This window comes from Tamandua tetradactyla, chromosome 14 (genome assembly GCF_023851605.1).
Source record: "Tamandua tetradactyla isolate mTamTet1 chromosome 14, mTamTet1.pri, whole genome shotgun sequence".
Classification (NCBI taxonomy): Eukaryota; Metazoa; Chordata; class Mammalia; order Pilosa; family Myrmecophagidae; genus Tamandua; species Tamandua tetradactyla.
The window spans coordinates 79,833,520-79,858,368 of NC_135340.1; the positions used below are offsets into that span (position 1 = coordinate 79,833,520).

At 36.5% G+C, this 24,849-nt stretch overlaps 1 protein-coding gene and 1 non-coding gene across 3 annotated transcripts in view; both read left to right on the plus strand.

Annotated features, from left to right (window-relative positions):
* The window catches only part of USP3 (ubiquitin specific peptidase 3), a 144,989-nt gene that overhangs the window by 10,269 nt on the left and 109,871 nt on the right, over positions 1–24,849 (plus strand). The window lies entirely within an intron of this gene.
* On the plus strand, positions 21,732–21,922 carry LOC143656624 (U2 spliceosomal RNA). Its single transcript, XR_013162539.1, has one exon. It is a non-coding gene; the product is annotated as a U2 spliceosomal RNA (small nuclear RNA).

Genomic DNA, 24,849 nt, shown 5'->3' on the forward strand with positions numbered 1-24,849 from the left:
TTAAGTGATTAAGAAAATCTTAATCGGTGTTTGGTGTTCATTTTCCATTTATCAAATATCTTTAAAGATATTTTTGTGTGAGATAATCAGCTTCATAGAGGAAGTTATATTTGAAACAATATAAACTCCTGGTAATTTTTATGTAGCTATTTGTGTCTGTTCTTCCAAATGTAAAAAGGACCCATTTGTCCCTGATTTGGTAATCTGCTTTGGTTTTAGTAATTTTAATCCTTCTCCCACTACTCTTTCCCCTCATTTGGAAAGTAAAGGTAAGGTTCCAGTATTTAGATGAAAACTGGTAGAGTAAATAAAGTATAATTGTTTCACTAGGTGTTTTTCACTAAAGTAGGTCTGAGCAAATCTGAGTTTGTGATAAAAGGGATAACAGCAAATTTGTTTAGTGCATTAAAGTTTCTGAGACTGTTACTCCTCATATGTTGTTTCCATTTAGTGTTGAAAAACTGACTTCAGAAATCCATTTCAAAATGGGGTAAAATGCTCAAGCCAGTGAGGGACCATCCTTATGGATCAGAATTTGCCTCCATGTGGGAAATCAACAGGGCCAGATGCCCTCTCTTTTCTGGCTCTGTAGGTATCTGGATCTGTTAACATATAGATGACAAATTTTGGCCAGCTTTGAAAGTGCATTTAGTAGAGGACACATACCATTAGCTCTGCAAATCAGTCTCACAGTATATAGAAAATTCAGTAGGTACCTGGATCCAAATGATAAATTGTGAGTGTAATTTTTGTGCTGCTTAACAGTTTTGGATATACTTAAAAAGGATTTTAAAAGGGGTTTTAACAATTTCAAGATTTGATATAACTGTTGTATCAGTTTACCTTTGAAATATTAATTCATGTTTTTAGGAACATGAACACATGCATAGTTTAGTCACATAGTACCAAATGACTTAATGATTTGGCTGTCCACTTTTAGGCCTGCTCTTCAGAGACAACCACTTTAAGTTGTTTTTAGCTTTCTCTCTCATATTTACCTGCACGCTTCTACATAATACACTGCTATTTCTTAATTTACCAATTTTAGTCATTATCCATTGCTATCTTGCTGTGGTAAATAAGAGCTTCAGGGCTGTACAACCCCTCCTCTTTGTTCCCCCTCCATTTCCCAATATAATTAGATCACAAATTTTAGTTAAAGTGGTGTTTTCTTTCTTGTCCACCACTTTGTTTTTCCTTGAGTTAGTAATTACCTCTTTTTAAATCATTTAGTTTATTGTCTACACCTTTTCTCTGAAATGTGCCTATACACCTGTCAGATGTCTATGAATATTATTTTCCAAGCACCTACTCAGATTAGAGTTCTCTTAGTATTGCTGTTTTCTGAAGACCTCCTTCCCAGAGCCCTTTGTCCTCTTGCTTCTATTTGAACTAATTGTTCTCTAGGTGTACTGGAAAGTTGTTACCCTGTGACTCACTTTGCTGTTCTCTTGTATTAGATCTCTGTTTCCTGGATGCCGTGTCTTCCTATTTCTTGATTTATTCCATCGTTAAGCTGGAGTACATCATCTAGCACCCTTTCATGTGAGTTGAATTAAAAAAAATTGTTTAGTTAGGGCAGTTGTAGGTTTACAGAAACATCACACAGGACATACAGAGTTCCACTTTGTCCATCATGCACACAAAAAAGTTTTCTCTAGGATTATTTTGTACAAAATTAGTGTGGTATCTTTGTTAAATTCATTGAACAATATTACTATAATTATGCTATTAACTTTAGCCCATTGTTTACATTATCATTCATTCTTTTTTATGTACAAGTGTTCGAGTTTTGTGTATGTATGTGTGGTAAGTTTCATACAACCTAAAGTTTCCCTTTTATCTCCCTTTTTGAATATACAATTCATTAGTGTTAATTATATATATAAAGTCAGGCCTCTATCACCATAACATTGCCAAAACTTTTCCCTTATTTTGGCAAGAAGTTTATAAACAGAAACTCCATACCAATTAAATATTAACTGCCCCTTATCCGCCCTACTCAGCCCCTATATTCTAGTTTCTGACTTTATGAATATGCGTGTTCTGCTTATTTCATGCATGTGAGATCATACAGTATTTGTCCTTTTTGGCTTATTTCACTCAACATGATGTCTTCAAGTTTCATCCATATTGTGGCATGCATCATTCCTTTTTATGGCCAAAAAATATTCAATTATATGTATATATATCACGTTTTGTTTATCCATTCATTTGTTGAGGGACACTTGGGTTGCTTCCACCTTTTGGCAGTTGTGAATAATGCTCTGTGAACATTGGTGTGCAAATGTCTGTTGAGTCCCTGCTTTCAATTCTTTTGGTTTTAGAAATGCAATTGCCAGACCATATGGTAATTTTATACTCTGCTTTTCTGAGGAATCTCCAAACTGTTATCTACTGAGGCTATACCATTTTCCATTCCTACCAACAATGTACGAGTGCTCCTATTTCTTGACATCCTTGCTAACACTTGTTTTTCTGTTCTTTTAATAGTAACCTCTCTAGTGGATGTAAAATGGTATCTCATTGTTGTTTTGATTTGCATTTCCCTGATGATTAATGACTTTGAGCATCTTTTCATGTGCTTATTGGTCATTTGTGTATCTTCTTTGGAGAAATATCTGTTCCAGTCTTTTCCTGTGTTTATTTGTCTGTTGTTGAGTTGTAGAAGTTCTTTATATATTTTGGATAATAAATCTTGATCAGATGTATTGTTTCCAGATATTTTCTCCCATTCTATACATTGTCTTTTTACTTTCATGGTTAAGTCTTTTGATGTGCGAAATGTTTAATTTTGATGAGGTCCCATGTATCTTTTTTCTTTTGTTGCTCGTGCTACTGGAGTCAAGAAACCTCTACCTAGCACAAGGTCCTGAAGATGTTCCCCTATAGTTTTTTTTTCTTCTTCTAGGAATTTTATAGTTTTAGTTCTTATATTTAAGTCTTTGATCCATTTTGAGTTAATTTTTGAATATCGTGTGAGGTAAGGGTCTTCTTTTATTCTTTTGCATGTGGATATCCAGTTTTCCCAGCATCATTTGTTGAAGATTCAACACCATTGTCAAAGATCAGTTGGCCAAAGGTGTGAGGGTTTATCTCTAAACTCTTAATTCTATTCCATTGGTCTTTAAGTCTTTACTTGTGTCAGTTCCACACTGTTTTGACTGCTATAGCTTTTTTTTTTTCTTTTAGCATGGGCAGGCACCGGGAATCAAACCCAGGTCTCTGGCATGGCAGGCGGGAACTCTGCCACTGAGCCGCTGTGGCCCACCCATATTATAATTTTTTAATAAGTTTTAAATTCAGGAAATGTGTGTCTTCCAACTTTGTTCTTCTTTTCGAGATGGTTCCTTCCATGTGAATTTGATGATTGCTTTTTCCATTTTCTGTGAAGAAGTCTGTTGAAATGTTGATTCAAATTGCGTTGAATCTATTGCTTTGGGCACAATTGCCATCTTAATATTTAGTCATCCAGTCCATGAATATGGAATCACATGAGGTAAATTTTTTATTCCTTGGAAATCTTGTGCTTTTATACTAGTTTTATTTGATTGCTTGGCTAAATATAGAATACTAGGTATAAAATAATTTCTCATTAGAATTATGATTTATAATCTGGCTCCCAGAACTGTTGAGAAACCTGAAGCCTTTCTGATTTCTTTTCCTTCAGATATACCCTTTAGTTTTTTTTTCCCTTGAAGCTTTTAGGATATTCTTTTTTGTTTGTGCTTTGAAATGTCAAAATGATGTATCTTGGTGTGGGTATTTTTTCTTCTATTGTGATGCGTGCTTAGGGGACCTTCCAAGCTAGAGATTCATGTCCTCAAGTTAACATCTTTAACATCCTTAAGTTAAAATAAAAATGTTTGCATTTGTGCTGGTTTGAAAGGATGTATGTCCCCTAGAAAAGCCATGTTTTAATCAAAATCTCATTTTGTAAAAGCAGAGTAATCCCTATTCAATACTGTATGTTTGAATCTGTAATTAGATCATCTCCCTGGAGATGTGATTTAATAAAGAGTGGTTGTTAAGCTGGATTAGGTGACGACATGTCTCCACCCATTTGGGTGGGTCTTGATTAGTTTCTGAAGTCCTATAAAGGAGGAAACATTTTGGAAAATGAGAGCGATTCAGAGAGAGCAGAGTACAATGACATAGCCACGAGAAGCAGAGTCCACCAGCCAACAGCCTTTGGAGATGAAAAAAGAAAATGCCTCCCCGGGAGCTTCATGAAACAGGAAGCCAGGAGAAGAAGCTAGCAGATGATGCCGTGTTCGCCATGTGCCCTTCCAAATGAGAGAGAAACTGTGTTCACCATGTGCCTTCTCACTTGAGAGAGAAACCCTGAACTTCATCAGCCCTCTTGAACCAAGGTATCTTTCCCTGGATGCCTTTGACTGGACATTTCTATAGACTTGCTTTAACTGGAACATTTTCTCAGCCTTAGGACTATAAACTAGCAATTTATTAAATTCCCTTTTTTAACAACCATTCTGTTTCTGGTATATTACATTCTGGCAGCTAGCAGACTAGAACAGACTATCAAATTATAAATTATCAAATTATAAATTTGATAGCACCCTCCTCCCACATACTTATATTCCCTAATTGGTTTTACTTTCTTTCTGGAACTCCTATTACTTGAATGTTGGATATCCTGGGAAGAACTTCCAATTTTTAAATTTTATTTCTTTATCCTTGGTTCTACTTTCTGGGATATTTCCTTATTTTTCTCTTCTGCACATTCTATTGATTTTTATTTTTATTCTCATATTTTTAATTTCTGAGAGCTCTTTCTCATTTTATGACCATTTCTTTTTCATGTGGTGTAAGCACACATCTGTTTTTCCCATCCAACCTATCCACCTTGGCTCTAATCCAGGATCATGTGTTACATTTAGTTGTAGTATCTCTTTAGTTCTCTTTTTAATCTGAAATACTTCCTCAGCCTTTCTTTGTCTTTTATGATCTTGACATTTTTGAAGACTCCAAATAGGTGATTTGTGGGTGATACTTTGAGATTATGTATCCTTACCAGACTTTCACCAAATATAATATCCATTGATAATTCTTGACTGAATCATTTATTACCATGATGGTTACAAAATGGTGATTTTTAAACTCTTATTTCTTTTACATATAGTAGTTGGTATTCTGTAAGAAAGAACTTTATTTTCTCCCCCATTTGTTTATTTATTCATTTATTTACTTAAATTGGTATGAATTTATAGGTTGTTTTATTCTGATTATATTATTATAGTTTATTTTGATACTCAAATTGTCTGCGATTTGGCCACTGGGAGACCTGTAAGATGTGATTTTCACATGTCCCCATCATTTTTTGAGCCTTTTCTTACTTTTTGGCACAATAGAATGTTCCAAGTTCCTCTTGTACTCAGTCTGCCCCAGCCTTAGAATCAACTGTATCTCCACATAGCAGTCTTTCCTTTCTCTTGGGAATAATGTTTGTAAATTAGAATCTCTCAGCACATATAAACATACATAGCAGATACATATATATCTATATCTCCTTTGTTTATTTATGTATGTATGTGTGTACCATGAATTCATATTGATGCTGCCAATTCCAGTTCAACACCACAGGTCTAGTCTTCCCCCTTTCCATATTTTTAACACCCTTCTCCAACAAGGAGAATCTAGACATTGTTATCTTTAACATATGTCCTTGTTTACTCAGTTCTAAAATTAGAGAAAGTAATTGCATAACTGCTAACTCATACCACAGTGAAAAAAACCCAGATAGTTATAATTAGAGTTCAGTGTTTGTTTACAGTTCTTTTTGTCTCTCTATAGACAGTATATAAAGTATTATGTTCAAAAGTGATGGTTTTGGGTTCATGTGTCTCCTTGGCCAGATGATGGTACCCAGTTGTCTGGTCAAACAAGCACTGGCCTAATCCTTATTACGAGGACATTTGTGGACTTAAATCAGCAGTCAGTTGATTGCATCTATGACTGATTACATCTGTGGTCAACTAAGGGGAATGTCTTCCGCAATGAGAGAATCCAATCAGCTGAAGACTTTTAAGGGAGAGGTGAGGACTTCAGCAGTCGGAAGAGGGAATGTTCTTCTCTACTTCAGCCAGCTAGTCAGCCTCTCCTAGGGAATTCATTGAAGAACTTCGTCGTTGCTGCCAGCTTGCAGCCTGCCCTGTGGAAATTGGTCTTGTTTATCCCCACAGTTGCATGAGACACTTTTATAAAATTCATATTTACAGGTATCTCCTGTTGGTTCTGTTTCCCTAGAGAACCCCACTACAAAAAGTTATTTGGTTGAGCCCCTTCCCCCTTTAAATGCACTTATTTTATTTATTTAATATACAGTTAGGTTCATTTGTTTGTGTTTGATTTCCATTTTATTATTTTTCACCTTATCTTTGTTGATTTCACTTTAATTTTTGAGTGTATAAAAAATTAGCAGGGTTCCTTAAGTCAAAACTATACAAAAAAGGCATACCAAAAAAATGTCACCACCCCATCTCTTACACTCATTCCTGCCTACTCTCTGTAGATACCCAATCTCATTAATTTTGGATTTATCCTTCCTTTGTTTCTTTTTGTAAAAATAAACAGATGCATTAATATTTTGTTATTTCCCTTTCTTTCTTTCCTTCTTTGTTTCTTTCACAAAAAAAGCAATCTATGTATACTCTCTTTGACTTTGGTTTTTTCATCTTAACACCATATCCTGGATATCACTCTGTATGGATGTAGAAATTGTCCTTGTTCTAGTTTGCTAGCTGCCAGAATGCAATATGCCAGAAACAGAATGGCTTTTAAAAAGGGGAATTTAATAAGTTGCTAGTTTACAGTTCTAAGGCCGAGAAAATGTCCCAATTAAAACAAGTCTATAGAAATGTCCAATCAAAGGCATCCAGGGAAAAATACCTTGGTTCAAGAAGGCCGATCAAGTTCAATGTTTCTCTCTCAGCTGGAAGGGCACATGGTGAACATGGCGGCATCTGCTGGCTTTCTGATGGCTCTACAAAAAGGGACTCTCTCCAAAATGTTTCCTCTTTTAAAGGATTCCAATAAGCAACTCCACATTCAATGAATGGAGACATACCTCCATGGAAATCATCTAATCAAAAGTTACCACCCACAGTTGGGTGGGTCACATCTCCATGGGAACAATCAAAATGCACCCACCCAGCAATATTGAATGAAGATTAAAGGGCATGACTTTTCTGGGGTCCACCACATATTCAAACTGGCATAATTCTCCCCCTTTCTTTTTTAATTAACTGCTTCATAGAACTCTATTTGTGGATGTGCCATAGTGAAATCATGCAATCTCCTATGTGTGGATATTTAGGGTGTTTCCAGTATTTTGCAGTTACAAACTACGCTGCAATGAATAACTCTTTACAAATGTAGTTTTGTATTATTGGAATCTTCAGAGAAGAATAGGGTTTTAACCTTTTTTTTTTTAACTGTATGAACAGTAATGTATAAGTGATCTTATAATAATATAGAAAGCTATTTACTTTCCTGCTGCTATCTTTCCATGTACTGTGGTCTTACAAATGTGTTTCAAGGCTGTTGAAGTGAAATACTTTATTGTAATTGTTTTTCTGCCTATAAAACCTTGAAATCAGAGAGCTGGAAGTGGCCTTGGGAACATTTTTAGTCAAATAGTAGCTAATCATACTAATAGTATGTTCTGGGTCCGGGTTCATTTTAAGCAGTTGACTTGCTTGTATATATATACTCCTCAGTACTGCTTTCTCAGACCTAGCTGTTTCTGGTACTGCTCTTTTACTTTTCATTTAATTCACGTTAGGTTCCTTCCTGTAGTACTGTTTGATTAGCTGTTTCCTGAGGTTATAGCAGTAGGACAAGACAAATATACATAAGATAAAAAAAAAGAGAGAGAGAGAGAAATTTAGGCATCCATATTCTCAGATAGATTCCAGAGCATTTGTGAGTGTTATAAACTGTAGATCCTCAGAGGAATGGCATCTTGGATTCCCAGATAATGCTGCTGACCCTCTCAGACGATTGACAACTGCTAGTCTTTTGTTCGGAGAAGTGGAGTAGAAGGAAACCTCCTGCATTGCTAGATAACGGTGTAAAAGATAGGCTACATTATCTACCCATCAGAGGTGTCATAAATGGTTTACATGGTGTTGAGATAATGACCTCCTCTGCCTAGGGGGTTCTGGAGCCCCAAGCAGAGCACCTCAAACCCTGAGCAGCCCTTTCAGTTTATGTGCACATGCCATGCAAATATCATTTTCTGCATATGCTTTTAGGTGGAGAAGGTAGGCAAGAATATACCCTCAAACTTAGCCTGTAGGGGCCAAGACATTGACCTTAAAAGAGAATCAGGTGATAAGGTGGATGAAGAAAAATTGAATTATTTAGGGTAGAAAGTAAAACTTACTGGTTTTATCTTACATCTGGTGTGATGTGATTTGAAGTCATTCTATCTTACTTCTTTGCTAAAACAAAAATTAAAATATGTTTAAAAATGACTTTACCTGTAACTCCATTGAATTGGGTATTGGAAAATAGAGCAATTCACATAAGAACTTAGCATCTTACTTCATCTGAATTTGACATTTTTAATTCATTGTTATACGGATAAATGTACTGACAGTGCACTAAATTGAGTAGATGCAGCAAGCTCTATTTTGATTGATTAGTGAACCAAGATTTCATCTCTCTTCTAAATACCTCTAAGTTTGATAAATTTCAGAATTGAACAAACAAGTACATATATTAAAGATAATGGGAACTAGATTCTCCTTGTTGGAGAAGGGTATTAGAAATATGGAAAGGGGGAAGACTAGACCTGTGGTGTTGAACTGGAATTGGCAGTATCAATATGAATTCATGGTCACACATACATATATAAATAAACAAAAGAGATATAGATATATATGTATCTCTTGTGTATGTTGATATTTGCTGAGAGATTCTAATTTACAAACATTATTCCCAAGAGAAAGGAAAAACTGCTATGTGGAGATACAGTTGATTCTAAGGCTGGGGCAGACTGAGTACAAGAGGAACTTGGAACATACTATTGTGCCAAAAAGTAAGAAAAGGCTCAAAAAATGATGGGGACATGTGAGAATCACATCTTACAGGTCTCCCAGTGGCCAAATCTGAGACAGTTTGAGTGTCAAAATAAACTGGGATTGCTGAGCTAAATGGTAATTCTGTACTTAAGTTTCTGAGGAATTACAAACTTTTTTCCACAGTGGCAGCACCATTTACGTTCCCACCAATGAATGAGTGTTCTTATTTCTCTACATCCTTGCCAACACATTTTTCCATTTTTAAAATAGTAGCCATTGTAGTGGGTGTGAAATGTTATCTCATTGTGGTTTTGATTTGTGTTTTTCTAATGATTAATGATGTTAAGCATCTTTTCATAAGGTCATTGGCCATTTGTATATCTTCTTTGGAGAAATGTCTATTCAAGTCTTTTGCCCATTTTGTAATTGGGTTGTGTGTCTTTTTATTGAGTAGTAATAGTTCTTGATATAGCTTAGATATTAAACCCCTATCATATATATCGGTTCCAAAATTTTCTTTTTCTGTAGGTTGCCTTTTTACTTTCTTGATAATGTCCTTTGATACACAGTAGTTTAAAGTTTTGATGAAGTTCCATGTTTTTTCTTTTGTTGCTCCTGCTTTTGTTATAAAGTTGAGGAATGCTTTTGGTATAAAGTTGAGGAAACCATTGCCTAACTCAAGGTCCAAAAGATATTTCTCTATATTTTCTTCTAGGAATTTTATAACTTCAATTCTTATATTTAGGTCTTTGGTCCATTTTGAGTTAACTTTTGTATATGGTGTGAGGTAGGGGCCCACTTTCATTCTTTTGTATGTGAATATCCAGTTTTCCCAGCACCATTTGTTGAAGAGGGCATTCTTTTCCCATTAAGACAAAGAACTTGGCACCCTTGTCAAAAATTCAGTTGGCCATAAATGTGAGGGTTGATTGCTGTTCCTTTGGTCTATATGTCTGTCCTTGTGTCAGTACTACACTGTTTATTTGTTGTCGTTTTGTATTAAGTTTCAAAATTGGGAAGTTTAGTTCTACGTTTTTGTTCTTCTTTTTCAGGATGTTTTTGGCTACGTGGGGCTCCTTAGCCTCCCCTGTGAATGTGATGAATCGCTTTCCCATTTCCTCAAAGAAGGCTGTTGGAATTTTGATTGGAGATTGTGTTGAATCTGTAGATCATTTAGTAGGATTGGCATTTAAACAATGTTTAGCCTTCTAATCCATGAACACAGAATGTCTTCCATTTATTAAGGTCTTCTTTGATTTCTTTCAGCAATGGTATTTAGTTTGCCATGTATAAGTCCTTTTCCTTGGTTAAATTTACTCTTAGATACTTGATCTTATAGAATTTTTTTTCTTGATTTCCTTTTCAGGTTGTTCATTCCTAGTGCATAGAAACACCACTGATTTTTGCCTATTTATGTTGTACTCTGCCACTTTGCTGAATTTGTTTATTAACTATAATAGCTTTGTTATGGAATTTTCAATATTTTCCATATATAAGATCCAAATAAGGACAATTTTACTTTTTTGTCTAAATGCCTTTTATTTCTTTTTCTTGCCTAATTGCTCTGACTAGAACTTCCAATACAATGTTGAATAACAGGGGTGACAGTGAACATCCTTGCTTATTCCTTATCTAAAGGGGAAAACTTTCAGTATTTCACTTATGTGTAGATATTAATAGTGGGTTTATCATATATGTCCTCTATCATGCTGAGGAAGTTTCCTTCAATTCCTTATTTTCTGAGTGTTTTTCAAGAAGGGATGCTGGATTTTGTCATATGCCTTTTTTGTGTCAACTGAGGTGATCATGTGGCTTTTTTTTTTTGCATTCTATTAATTGTGATGTATGGCATTAATTGATTTTATGTTGAACCACCCTTGCATTCCTAGGATAAACACCACTTGATCATGATAATTCTTTTGATGTGTTGTTGAATTCAGTTCACTAGTATTTTATTGAATGAAGCATTGTTTTTAGAGATAAAAATCTGGAAATAATGGAAATGTTTATCATAAGGGAAATGGTTAGATAGATTATGATAGAGTTAAACATTGAATATTATTAATCTATTTAAAAGAGTAAGTTAGTCTACGAACTTGGGTCACTATTCATACCATGTTAAATGAAAAAAAATTTTAACTGAGTTGCCTTGGGGTGGTGGAATAGGAAGGGATTATTTTGGTAGTGAAGGGCAAGCAGTCAAGGCCTCTGCCTGGTTTAGCCAAAATGAATGTGGAGCAGAGTTCTGGTCACCTGTGCCTGCCTTGGGACAATTTCCTAAGAACTTCGAAAGAAAAGTAAGAGTACTTCCTCAGAAATCTTGGGATTCTGACTAGAGTGTGGTAGACTGTTGATCTTATCTGCAAAGACCTGGACCCAAGCATTTGCTGGGTGTGATAGGAATCAAGTTAGGTTGGTGGGGAATATGTGGGAACTCTGAGAGTAAAGATAGTATTGAAACTACAGATGGAATAGAATGTTCTTAACTTGTTCAGAGTAAAGTTTTTCAAATCCAGCCTTCAGTAAAATCTGAAGTTGTCTGGAATGCTTATTAAAGAACATAGTCTCTGTATTTCAAAGGGGAAGCAAAAGGGATGAGAGATATAAGAGCTGTGTAGCTTTTTTTTTTTTTTTTTGGCATGGGCAGGCACCAGGAATTGAACCTGGCATGGCAGGTGAGAATTCTGCCACTGAGCCACCGTCACACCACCCAGAGCTTTGTAGCTTTTAAGCAAAGAGAAAAGAAATTCCTTTTAAGCATCCATGTGTCTTTCTTAAGTGCCATGAATTTAAGATTACCCAGAATTTGATATTGCTATGGGAATAGTGTCTTGGACATTAAAAAAAATTTTTTTTTTTTTAAATTAGAGAACTTGTAGGTTTACAGAAAAATCCATGTAAAATATACGAAGTTCCCATATACTCCCCTACTATTAACACTTTGTATTGGTATGGTACCTTTGTTAGAATTGATGAAAGAATATTGTAATTGTGCTATTAACTATAGACCATAGTTTACATTAGGGTTTATTTTCTCCCATATAACACCCTATTATTAATATCTTGCATTGGTGTGGTACATATGTTATAATTCATGAAAGAATGTTTTTATAATTATATTATTAACTATGACCCATCCTTTACAGTAGGGTTCTCTGTGTTGTACAGTCCTATCTTTTAATTTGTATTCTAGGAACACATATATGACCTATAATTTCCCCTTTTAACTATGTTCACATATATAATTCAGTGCTATTAAATACACTCCTAATGTGCTACCATCACTATCATCCATTTCCAAAACTTTACCATCAACTGATATAGAAATTCTGTAAAAATTAAGCGTTAACTTCACATTTCCTACCAGCCCTGCCCCTGGTAGTCTATGTTCTCAGTTCTAATTCTGTGGATTTGCTTGTTCTAATGATTTCATATCAGTTATATCATACAATATTTGTCCTTTAGTGTCTGGCTAATTTCACTCGACATAATGTCTTCAAGATTCATACATATTGTAGCATGAACCAGAACTCTCTCTCTTTCTTTCTTTCTTTATTAATTAAACATAACCACATACAAATACAAACATTCTTACTATATGACCATTCCATTCCATTCTTTTTTTTATTAATTAAAAAAAAGTAACAAACAAAACATTTAGAAATTGTTCCATTCTACATATATAATCAGTAATTCTTAATATCATCACATAGTTGCATATTCATCATTTCTTAGTACATTTGCATCGATTTAGAAAAAGAAATAAAAAGACAACAGAAAAAGAAATAAAATAATAGAGAAAAAAAAAACTATACGTACCATACCCCTTACCCCTCACTTTCATTTACCACTATTTCAAACTGAATTTATTTTAACATTTGTTCCTCCTATTCTTTATTTTTATTCCATATGTTCTACTCTTCTGTTGATATAGTAGCTAAAAGGAGCATCAGACATAACATTTTCACATTCACAGAGTCTCATTGTGAAAGCTGTATCATTGTTCAATCATCATCAAGAAACATGGCTACTGGAACACAGCACTACATTTTCAGGCAATTCCCTCCAGCCTCTCCACTACATCTTGAACAACGAGGTGATATCTACTTAATGCATAAGAATAACCTCCAGGATAACCTCTCGACTCTGTTTGGAATCTCTCAGCCATTGACACTTTGTCTCATTTTAGTCTTTCCCTTTTTGGTGGAGAAGGTTCTCTCAGTCTCTTTTTTTTATTTTATTTTTTTATTCTTTATTAATTAAAGAAAAAAAAAGAAATTAACACAACATTTAGAAATCATTCCATTCTACATATGCAATCAGTAATTCTTAACATCATCACATAGATGCATGATCATCATTTCTTAGTACATTTGCATCGATTTAGGAAAAGAACTATCAAAACAACAGAAAAAGATATGGAATGTTAATATAGAGAAAAAAATAAAAAAATAATAATAAAAAAAAGACACAAACAAACAAACAAAAAAAACTATAGCTCAGATGCAGCTTCATTCAGTGTTTTAACATAATTACATTACAATTAGGTAGTATTGTGCTGTCCATTTTTGAGTTTTTGTATCTAGTCCTGTTGCACAGTCTGTATCCCTTCAGCTCCAATTACCCATTATCTTACCCTGTTTCTAACTCCTGCTGGACTCTGTTACCAATGACATATTCCAAGTTTATTCTTGAATGTCGGTTCACATCAGTGGGACCATACAGTATTTGTCCTTTAGTTTTTGGCTAGACTCACTCAGCATAATGTTCTCTAGGTCCATCCATGTTATTACATGCTTCATAAGTTTATTCTGTCTTAAAGCTGCATAATATTCCATCGTATGTATATACCACAGTTTGTTTAGCCACTCGTCTGTTGATGGACATTTTGGCTGTTTCCATCTCTTTGCAATTGTAAATAATGCTGCTATAAACATTGGTGTGCAAATGTCCGTTTGTGTCTTTGCCCTTAAGTCCTTTGAGTAGATACCTAGCAATGGTATTGCTGGGTCGTATGGCAATTCTATATTCAGCTTTTTGAGGAACCACCAAACTGCCTTCCACAGTGGTTGCACCATTTGACATTCCCACCAACAGTGGATAAGTGTGCCTCTTTCTCCGCATCCTCTCCAGCACTTGTCATTTTCTGTTTTGTTGATAATGGCCATTCTGGTGGGTGTGAGATGATATCTCATTGTGGTTTTGATTTGCATTTCTCTAATGGCCAGGGACATTGAGCATCTCTTCATGTGCCTTTTGGCCATTTGTATTTCCTCTTCTGATAGGTGTCTGTTCAAGTCTTTTTCCCATTTTGTAATTGGGTTGGCTGTCTTTTTGTTGTTGAGTTAACAATCTCTTTATAAATTCTGGATACTAGACCTTTATCTGATATGTCGTTTCCAAATATTGTCTCCCATTGTGTAGGCTGTCTTTCTACTTTCTTGATGAAGTTCTTTGATGCACAGAAGTGTTTAATTTTGAGGAGCTCCCATTTATTTATTTCCTTCTTCAGTGCTCTTGCTTTAGGTTTAAGGTCCATAAAACTGCCTCCAGTTGTAAGTTTCATAAGATATCTCCCTACATTTTCCTCTAACTGTTTTAGGGTCTTAGACCTAATGTTTAGATCTTTGATCCATTTTGAATTAACTTTTGTATAGGGTGTGAGATACGGGTCCTCTTTCATTCTTTTGCATATGGATATCCAGTTCTCTAGGCACCATTTATTGAAGAGACTGTTCTGTCCCAGGTGAGTTGGATTGACTGCCTTATCAAAGATCAAATGTCCATAGATGAGAGGGTCTATATCTGAGCACTCTGTTCAATTCCATTGGTCGATATATTTATCTTTATGCCAATACCATGCTGTTTTGACCACTGTGGCTTCATAATATGCCTTAAAGTCCGGCAGTGTGAGACCTCCACCTTCGTTATTTTTCCTCAAGATACTTTTAGCAATTCGGGGCATCCTGCCCTTCCAGATAAATTTGCTTATTGGTTTTTCTATTTCTGAAAAATAAGTTGTTGGGATTTTGATTGGTATTGCATTGAATCTGTAAATCAGTTTAGGTAGGATTGACATCTTAACTATATTTAGTCTTCCAATCCATGAACACGGTATGCCCTTCCATCTATTTAGGTCTTCTGTGATTTCTTTTAACAGTTTTTTGTAGTTTTCTTTGTATAGGTTTTTTGTCTCTTTAGTTAAATTTATTCCTAAGTATTTTATTCTTTTAGTTGCAATTGTAAATGGGATTCGTTTCTTGATTTTCCCCTCAGCTTGTTCATTGCTCGTGTATAGAAATGCTACAGATTTTTGAATGTTGATCTTGTAACCTGCTACTTTGCTGTACTCATTTATTAGCTCTAATAGTTTTGTTGTGGATTTTTCCGGGTTTTTGACGTATAATATCATATCATCTGCAAACAGTGATAGTTTTACTTCTTCCTTTCCAATTTTGATGCCTTGTATTTCTTTTTCTTGTCTAATTGCTCTGGTTAGAACCTCCAACATGATGTTGAATAATAGTGGTGATAATGGACATCCTTGTCTTATTCCTGATCTTAGGGGGAAAGTTTTCAATTTTTCCCCATTGAGAATGATATTAGCTGTGGGTTTTTCATATATTCCCTCTATTATTTTAAGGAAGTTCCCTTGTATTCCTATCTTTTGAAGTGTTTTCAACAGGAAAGGATGTTGAATCTTGTCAAATGCCTTCTCTGTATCAATTGAGATGGTCATGTGATTTTTCTGCTTTGATTTGTTGATATGGTGTATTACATTAATTGATTTTCTTATGTTGAACCATCCTTGCATACCTGGGATGAATCCTACTTGGTCATGATGTATAATTCTTTTAATGTGTTGTTGGATTCGATTTGCTAGAATTTTGTTGAGGATTTTTGCATCTATATTCATTAGAGAGATTGGTCTGTAGTTTTCTTTTTTTGTAATATCTTTGCCTGGTTTTGGTATGAGGGTGATGTTGGCTTCATAGAATGAATTAGGTAGCTTTCCCTCCACTTCAATTTTTTTGAAGAGTTTGAGGAGAGTTGGTACTAATTCTTTCTGGAATGTTTGGTAGAATTCATATGTGAAGCTGTCTGGTCCTGGACTCCTCTTTTTAGGAAGCTTTTGAATGACTAATTCAATTTCTTTACTTGTGATTGGTTTGTTGAGGTCATCTATTTCTTCTTGAGTCAAAGTTGGTTGTTCATGTCTTTCCAGGAACCCGTCCATTTCATCTAAATTGTTGTATTTATTAGCGTAAAGTTGTTCATAGTATCCTGTTATTACCTCCTTTATTTCTGTGAGGTCAGTGGTTATGTCTCCTCTTCCATTTCTGATCTTATTTATTTGTGTCCTCTCTCTTCTTCTTTTTGTCAGTCTTGCTAAGGGCCCATCAATCTTGTTGATTTTCTCATAGAACCAACTTCTGGTCTTATTGATTTTCTCTATTGTTTTCAGTTTCATTTATTTCTGCTCTAATCTTTGTTATTTCTTTCCTTTTGCTTGCTTTGGGGTTAGTTTGCTATTCTTTCTCCAGTTCTTCCAAGTGGACAGTTAATTCCTGCATTTTTGCCTTTTCTTCTTTTCTGATATAGGCATTTAGGGCAATAAATTTCGCTCTTAGCACTGCCTTTGCTGTGTCCCATAGGTTTTGATATGTTGTTTTTTTGTTTTCATTCGCCTCGAGATATTTACTAATTTCTCTTGTAATTTCTTCCTTGACCCACTCGTTGTTTAAGAGTGTGTTGTTGAGCCTCCACGTATTTATGAATTTTCTGGCACTCTGCCTATTATTGATTTCCAACTTCATTCCTTTATGATCCGAGAAAATGTTGTGTATGATTTCAGTCTTTTTAAATTTGTTGAGACTTGCTTTGTGACCCAGCATATGGTCTATCTTTGAGAATGATCCATGAGCACTTGAGAAAAAGGTGTATCCTGCTGTTGTGGGGTGTAATGTCCTATAAATGTCTGTTAAGTCTAGCTCATTTATAGTAATATTCAAATTCTCTATTTCTTTATTGATCCTCTGTCTAGATGTTCTGTCCATTGATGAGAGTGGGGAATTGAAGTCTCCAACTATTATGGTATATGTGTCTATTTCCCTTTTCAGTGTTTGCAGTGTATTCCTCACATATTTTGGGGCATTCTGGTTCAGTGCATAAATATTTATGATTGTTATATCTTCTTGTTTAATTGTTCCTTTTATTAGTAGATAGTGTCCTTCTTTGTCTCTTTTAACTGTTTTATATTTGAAGTCTAATTTTTTGGATATTAGTATAGCTACTCCTGCTCTTTTCTGGTTGTTATTTGCATGAAATATCTTTTCCCAACCTTTCACTTTCAGCCTATGTTTATCTTTGGGTCTAAGATGTGTTTCCTGTAGACAGCATATAGAAGGATCCTGTTTTTTAATCCATTCTGCCATTCTATGTCTTTTGATTGGGAAATTCAGTCCATTAACATTTAGTGTTATTACTGTTTTGATAATATTTTCCTCTACCATTTTGCCTTTTGTATTATATATATCATATCTGATTTTCCTTCTTTCTACACTCTTCTCCATACCTCTCTCTTCTGTCTTTTTGTATCTGACTCTCGTGCTCCCTTTAGTATTTCTTGCAGAGCTGGTCTCTTGGTCACAAATTCTCTCAGTGACTTTTTGTCTGAAAATGTTTTAATTTCTCCCTCATTTTTGAAGGACAATTTTGCTGGATATAGAAGTCTTGGTTGGCAGTTTTTCTCTTTTAGTAATTTAAATATATCATCCCACTGTCTTCTAGCTTCCATGGTTTCTGCTGAGAAATCTACACATAGTCTTATTGGGTTTCCCTTGTATGTGATGGATTGTTTTTCTCTTGCTGCTTTCAAGATCCTCTCTTTCTCTTTGACCTCTGACATTCTAACTAGTAAGTGTCTTGGAGAACGTGTATTTGGGTCTATTCTCTTCGGGGTGCGCTGCACTTCTTGGATCTGTAATTTTAGGTCTTTCATAAGAGTTGGGAAATTTTCAGTGATAATTTCTTCCATTAGTTTTTCTCCTCCTGTTCCCTTCTCTTCTCCTTCTGGGACACCCACAACACGTATATTTGTACGCTTCATATTGTCATTCAGTTCCCTGATTCCCTGTTCAAATTTTTCCATTCTTTTCCCTATAGTTTCTGTTTCTTTTTGAAACAGAATTTTTGGAATTCAGATGTTCCATCCTCCAATTCACTAATTCTAGCTTCTGTCTCTTTAAATCTACCATTGTAGGTATCCTTTGTTTTTTCCATCTTTTCTACTTTGTCCTTCACTCCCATGATTTGTTTTTTCAGTTTTTCTATTTTTTCTTTTTGTTCAGCCCATGTCTTCTTCATGTCCTCCCTCAATTTATTGATTTGGTTTTTGAAGAGGTTTTCCATTACTGTTCGTATATTCAGCATTAGTTGTCTCAGCTCCTGTATCTCATTTGAACTATTGGTTTGTTCCTTTGACTGGGCCATATCTTCAATTTTCTGAGCGTGATCCATTATCTTCTGCTGGCATCTGGGCATTTAATCAGATTTCCCGGGGTGTGGGACCCAGCAGGTTGAAAAATTTTTCTGTGAAATCTCTGGGCTCTGTTTTTCTTATCCTGCCCTGTAGGTGGCGCTCCTGGCGCTCGTCTGTCTGCGGGTCCCACCAGTAAAAGATGCTGTGGCTCCTTTAACTTTGGAAAACTCTCGCTGTAGGGGAGGGTCGCCAGCCGAAGCGGCTTGGGGGAGTGCCAATCTGAATCTCCCAGCCGGCCTGGGAATCTGCGCGTCGGGAGGGTCGCCGGCCTCCGTGGCTTGGGGGAGCGCCTGTCCAAATTTCCCTGCCGGCCCGGGGTGCCAAGCATGGTTGGGGGGGGCGCCGGCCGCCACAGCTTGGGGGAGTGCCTATCCACCATTCCCAGCCAGACCGGGAAGCCACGTGTTTGGAACAGACCCCGGTCGCCGGTCTCCGTGGCTTGGGGGATCTCCGATCCAATTCTCCCAGCTGGTCCGGGGGGCCATGCGTGGGGGGGGGGGCTCCAGCCACCACGGCTTGAGGGGATCACCTGTCCAATTCTTCCAGCCGGCCTGGGAAGGAGGGAGGGAGGGACTCTGGCCGCCTGCCGCCCCGGCCCGGGGAAGCTTGCGCCCCTCGATGATCTCACCGCAGCGGGTTCTCCCAGCCAGTCAGCCATTCCAGAATGGGGTACGCTGTCTTCTTGGTCTCTGTCGTGGTTCCGGGAGCTGTTCTGTACCGTTTCTACTTCACTAGTAGCTGTTCTGGAGGAGGAACTAAGACCCGCGCATCTTACTAAGCCGTCATCTTCTCCGGAAGTCTTCAATTGTCCTCTAATGCTTCACCGCCTGGGAGGCACTCACGCTGAAACCCAGGACCTCTGGAAGGGACGGTTGAACCCGTCCCACGAGCACCCGCGGCCTCCGTCACAGCCGCGCACCGTAGCCGCCTACGCCCCCTCTCAGTCTCTTGATGTTAATTCTCAGCTCATTCTAGGGTTTTTCTCACTCCCTTGATGCTGAGTCTCAGCTCATTCCAGGATGTTTGTCCCACGTTGCCAGGAAGATGACCATTCCATTCTTGATATATAATCAGTAACATATAATATCATCATATAGTTGTATATTCATCATCATGATCATTTCTTAGAACATTTGCATCAATTCAGAAAAAGAAAACAAAAATTCATACATACCATACTCCTTACTCCTTCCTTTCATTGATCACTAGCATTTCAATCTACTAAATTTATTTTAACATTTGTTCCCCCTATTATTACTCCATATGTTTTACTCATCTGTCCGTAAGGTAGATGAAAGGAGCATCAGGCACAAGGTTTTCACAATCACACAGTCACATTGAGAAAGCTATATCATACAATCATCTTCAAGTAACATGGCTACTGGAAGACAGCTCTACATTTTCAGGCAGTTCCCTCCAGCCTCTCCATTACGCCTTAACTAAAAAGGTGATGTTTGTGTTGCTCTTAAGAATAACCTCCAAGATACCCTGTCGACTCTATTTGGAATTGCTCAGCCATTGACACTTTATTTTGTCTCATTTCGCTCTTCCCCCTTTTGGTTGAGAAGGTTTTCTCAATCCTTTGATGCTGAGCCTCAGCTTATTCTTGGATTTCTGTCCTGCATTCCCAGGAAGTTCCACACCCCCGGAAGTCATGTCTCACATGGAGAGGGGGAGGAGAGTGAGTTTGCTTGTCGTTTTGACAGAGAGAGAGAGGCCACATCTGAACAACAAAAGCGGTTCTCTTGGGAGTGACTTTTAAGCCTAACTTTAAGTAGTCTTAGCCTATCCTTTGTGGGGTTAAGTATCATATGAACAAATCCCAAGATTGGGAGCTCAGCCTATTGCTTGGGTTGTCCCCACTACTTGTGAGAATATCACAATTTCTCCACTTGGGGAAGTTGAATTTCCCCCCCTTTCACCATTCCCTCAAGGGGACTTTGCAAATACTTTTTACTTCATTCTTTTTTAATGCTGAATAATATTCCATTGTATGTATATACCACATTTTGTTTATCCATTCATCTGTTGTTGGGCACTTGGGTTACTTCTATTTTTTGGCAATGGTGAATAGTGCCAGTATAAACAGTAGTGTGCAAATATTTGTTTGAGTCCCTTCTTTCAATTCTTTTGGGTATATACATGGTAGTGGGATTGTTAGGTCATATATAATTCTATACTTAGCTTTCTGAGTAACTGAGTGGCTATGGTATTTTGAAGGTTTAAGACCTACTATTTGTTACTGAGTTACTCTTTTGACAATATAGGGCGATATTAGATTGGCGTTTGTGTTAAAGAAAGAATTAGTTAGATTTATGGTAGTGACAGCATGTGTGGGTTTGAGGTAATAAAATATTGATGGGGTACAGAAAGAGCCCGTCCAAAGGGCAATGGCAATTTGGTTGATGTTGGATTGGCATGTCTTTATTTTCTCACTACCTCTGGCATAGTGGGGATAGTCTTTGCATAGTTTTAATTCCTAATGGGGTAGAACCTTTTGAAGGTTCCCATTCCTCATTTCTACTAAACAGTGGTACCAGTCAATCTAGTGAATTGTTTGATAGGAGTGGGTCGTACTGTTGTCACTAATGCCTCTCTTTCTACATATGGTGTTCTGGCTATTTATCACTGTGTAATAAACTCTCTTACATGTTAGTGGCTTAAAACAACCTTTTAATTTTGCTTATGATTTTGTGGGCCAGAAATTCAAGAAGAACTTGGCCAAGGTTATATCAGCTGGATGACCTGAGGCTGAAGCATCCTCTTCCAAGATGGGCTTTTAACTCACAAGTCTGGTGCCTCTAGGCTCCTGGTGAATCTTTCTCTTCATATCATGTGCTCTAGGGTCTTTCCGTTGTGGTTTGGGCTTCTTTTAGTACGTTGGTCACAGAGTCATCAGACTTCTTACATGGTGGCAAGCATTCCAAATGATAATAGGGGGCAGTTGTCACTTTCTTAAGGCCTAGGACTATGAATTGGTACAATGTTACATTTGCCGTATTCGTTTGGTCAGGACAGGCATAAAGCCTGCCGAAATTCTAGGACAAAGGCCTTGTTTCTCAAAGGGTGGAGTGTCAAAGAACTTGTGGCCATCTTTAATCTACTACAGGGCCAGTAAGCAGAAAGGATCAAGAATGGTTATGATTGCTTCTCGGCCTTTTGGCTAAGATCAAGTGTAGTATCTGTTCTTATCAGTTTAATATCTGATATGTCCTCTATCCGAGGACAATATATTAAATGGATTTTTGGAATTAGGAGATGGAATAGGAGCTTGCTCCGTCCACTCCACGCATCGACCTGGTATTGCAGTACTTCCAGGAATGGTGCACCCCCCTCGGGGGAACAATAAATGTATAAAAAGTTAAAAAAAAAAAAAAAAGAATGGTTATGAGAAATGCTGAACTGTGACATTATTGATGAAACAATATAGTTGCCTAATGATTCAGGAGAGAATAATTGATTGCTAACATGGAATAAGAAGGGGAATAGAGGGAAGAGAGAGCTGCCAAAAGGAGTAAGATGGAAAAGATTCTCATGGGCTGAAGTGGAGAGGCACCCAAGATAAGCTTTGCTTCATAATTGCCCTCCCTCCTTTGACCCTGAACTCTTGTTTCTGTGATCTTGGCCTTGAATCTCCAACTGCCACTTTTGACCACTTTGAATCTGGGTTCATGTTTGGTCTCCTTCCCCTGTATTTGGACCTCTACTTAGCCTCCAGCGTATGCCATGGTTCACTCCTTAGGCTTTTGGTACATTTCATTGCTTTCTAGGAGAGCTGTCCTGTTGCACTGTTCACTGAGAACCCAATACCTGCTGCCAAAATGAGCTACATTTTGGGTGGTGATAGGATGGTGGCAGGAGGGTGGACACATCAGACAATGATTTTGGCTACTCTCAAGCTGCTTTGGCATCTTTGGCAGTTGTTTAGCATAGCTTGATTTATTATTTTCTAGACTACATTATGGCATGGTCCCTGCTCTGATTTATTGACTACTACTTCCTCCCTCCATCAGTTTCAGGACTCAAGTTGAAGACAGGAGAAACTTCAGAGTTTTTAGTATAGACTAGGGCTTGAGAGTATGCAGTTCAAAAACCATTTACGATATAAAGAAAATTATATACCTTGCTCTCAGATTTCTTATGTCATTTGGAGGATAAATTGAGTCACTCCTAGAATGTATTTCTACTTATGTGTACTAGAATATTTATAGAACTTTTTTTTATTATAAAAATTTATTTATTTTTATCAATTACTATTGATACTTTTATGGAATGCTGTTTTGAATAACAGTAAGAAAAAAATTTAAATTTTCATTGATTATAATTTTACAGACTTATGGGGTTATAAGATTGGATTTTATAACCAATCAAAGGATTATAACCAATTCTTCTGGACTGGATTGGTTATAAGATTGTATTGGATTTTCTTCTAACTTACCACTCATGCTTAATGATTTAGAAACTCCATTAGTGCAGCTTTATAATACCAGTATTTGTAAATTTAAAACATTTTAAAGCTAATTTTTATTATAAAAGTAGTAATGCTTTAAAAACAAATTCAGGTGGGCTGTGCTCAGCAAGCAGAATTCTTGCCTGCCTTGCTGGAGACCTGGGTTCAATCCCTAGTGCCTGCCCATGCAAAAAAACAAAAAAGCGAAAAAACCGAATTCAAACCATATAGTTGAAAGTAAAAGTAGGTTTATGTTGGGCTCAATCCCCCATCTTATTCCTTTTACATGACTATTTAACTTTCCAGTTATTAAAAAAATTTCTATATTGGTATATGATGTATATGCATAGATACAAAAAAACATAATGTCTTTCTAAAACAAAGTGGCATTCTTCTGGACATACTGTTTTGTAAGTGTACCTTCAAATGCTGGGTGATTTGAGTTTCGGTTCTGCCACTCACAAACTTAGTAAGTTACATAACTTCTCTGTGCCTCAGTTTCTCATCTATAAAATGGGCCAAGTAATGGTATGCAACTCATTGGATTGTTATAAGGATTAAATGAAGTAATATTCATAAAATAGTTATAATAGGGCCTGGCACATAATATGTACTGTATAAATACTAATTAAATTAAAATAAACCTGCTTTTTAAAGACCACATTATGAGTGCTTCCCCATAAAAGGGAGTGTTTCGCCACAAAAGGGTTGCTAATATTTTTAGTTGTTACACCATAAAAATTGGGATGGTGTAGACGTATATGTGAAGGGGGTTCTGAGTTTTACTGTTGTGGCAGCATGCTTGTCTATAATGGTTTCAAACGATTCCACAGACCTCTTATCCCTCCCTGCCTCTGCTTGTTGCAGCGAGTTGCTGTTACTGATGGGCAGTATGGTGAGAATGTGTTTGTTTTGGTGGGAGACAGAGAAAGAACTGAAAAACATTAGCTTAGGAAATTACATAGCATTTACAATGAATTATTTGAAATAATTTCAAACGTGTACAGGAAAGTTGTAAAAATATAATACAAAACCTATTCCAGTATATCCCCTTACCCATATACACAGGTCCACAAGCGTTTAACATTTTGACACATTTGCTATATCATTCTAATCATTTACTTATTTATCTTCCAAACATTTGAGTGTAAGTGGTATATACCATGCTTCTTTAACATTTAATACTTCCATGTAAATTTCCTAACAAATCAATATATATTTCCTAAGGACAAGGATAATCCCTTATGTAGCCACCCTAAGAATAGTTATCAAGTTCCAGAAAGTTAACATTGATATAAAGCTTATATTCTATAATCCAGTTTTCCTGTATGTCCCAATAATGTCCTTTTGGGCATTTTCTCCTCTAGCAATGAATCATTTTGTAAAATCTTTAAAATACATTAGATGGAGAATGGAGGTGGAAGAATTTTATCTATAGGGGAGGATGGGATGATTGTATCATCTAATTTTTGCATGTCCTTATGTTCTCTATTTGAATAATGTTATAATTAGAGAGGACATGGTCATCATCTACTTCTCATTTTACAGTGGAGAATCAGACCTGTAATAGTAGTGATATTCTCAGTTATATAGCTAGTAATGAAAAAACTAGGACTAAAATCCTTGTCATCAGATCCTCACCTTTTTTAATTCTTGAAAAGATGAAGAGCTTTCTCTTCCAGTTGAAGCAACTGCTGAACAATGGATGCACTATGAATGGCTTACTTGTCAATGCTGTGCTTGAAGTGTCTTGTTTGTAGAGAGTGACTAAGTTGTATCATAAGTAGCATAGTGCATGATATTTTGTAAAA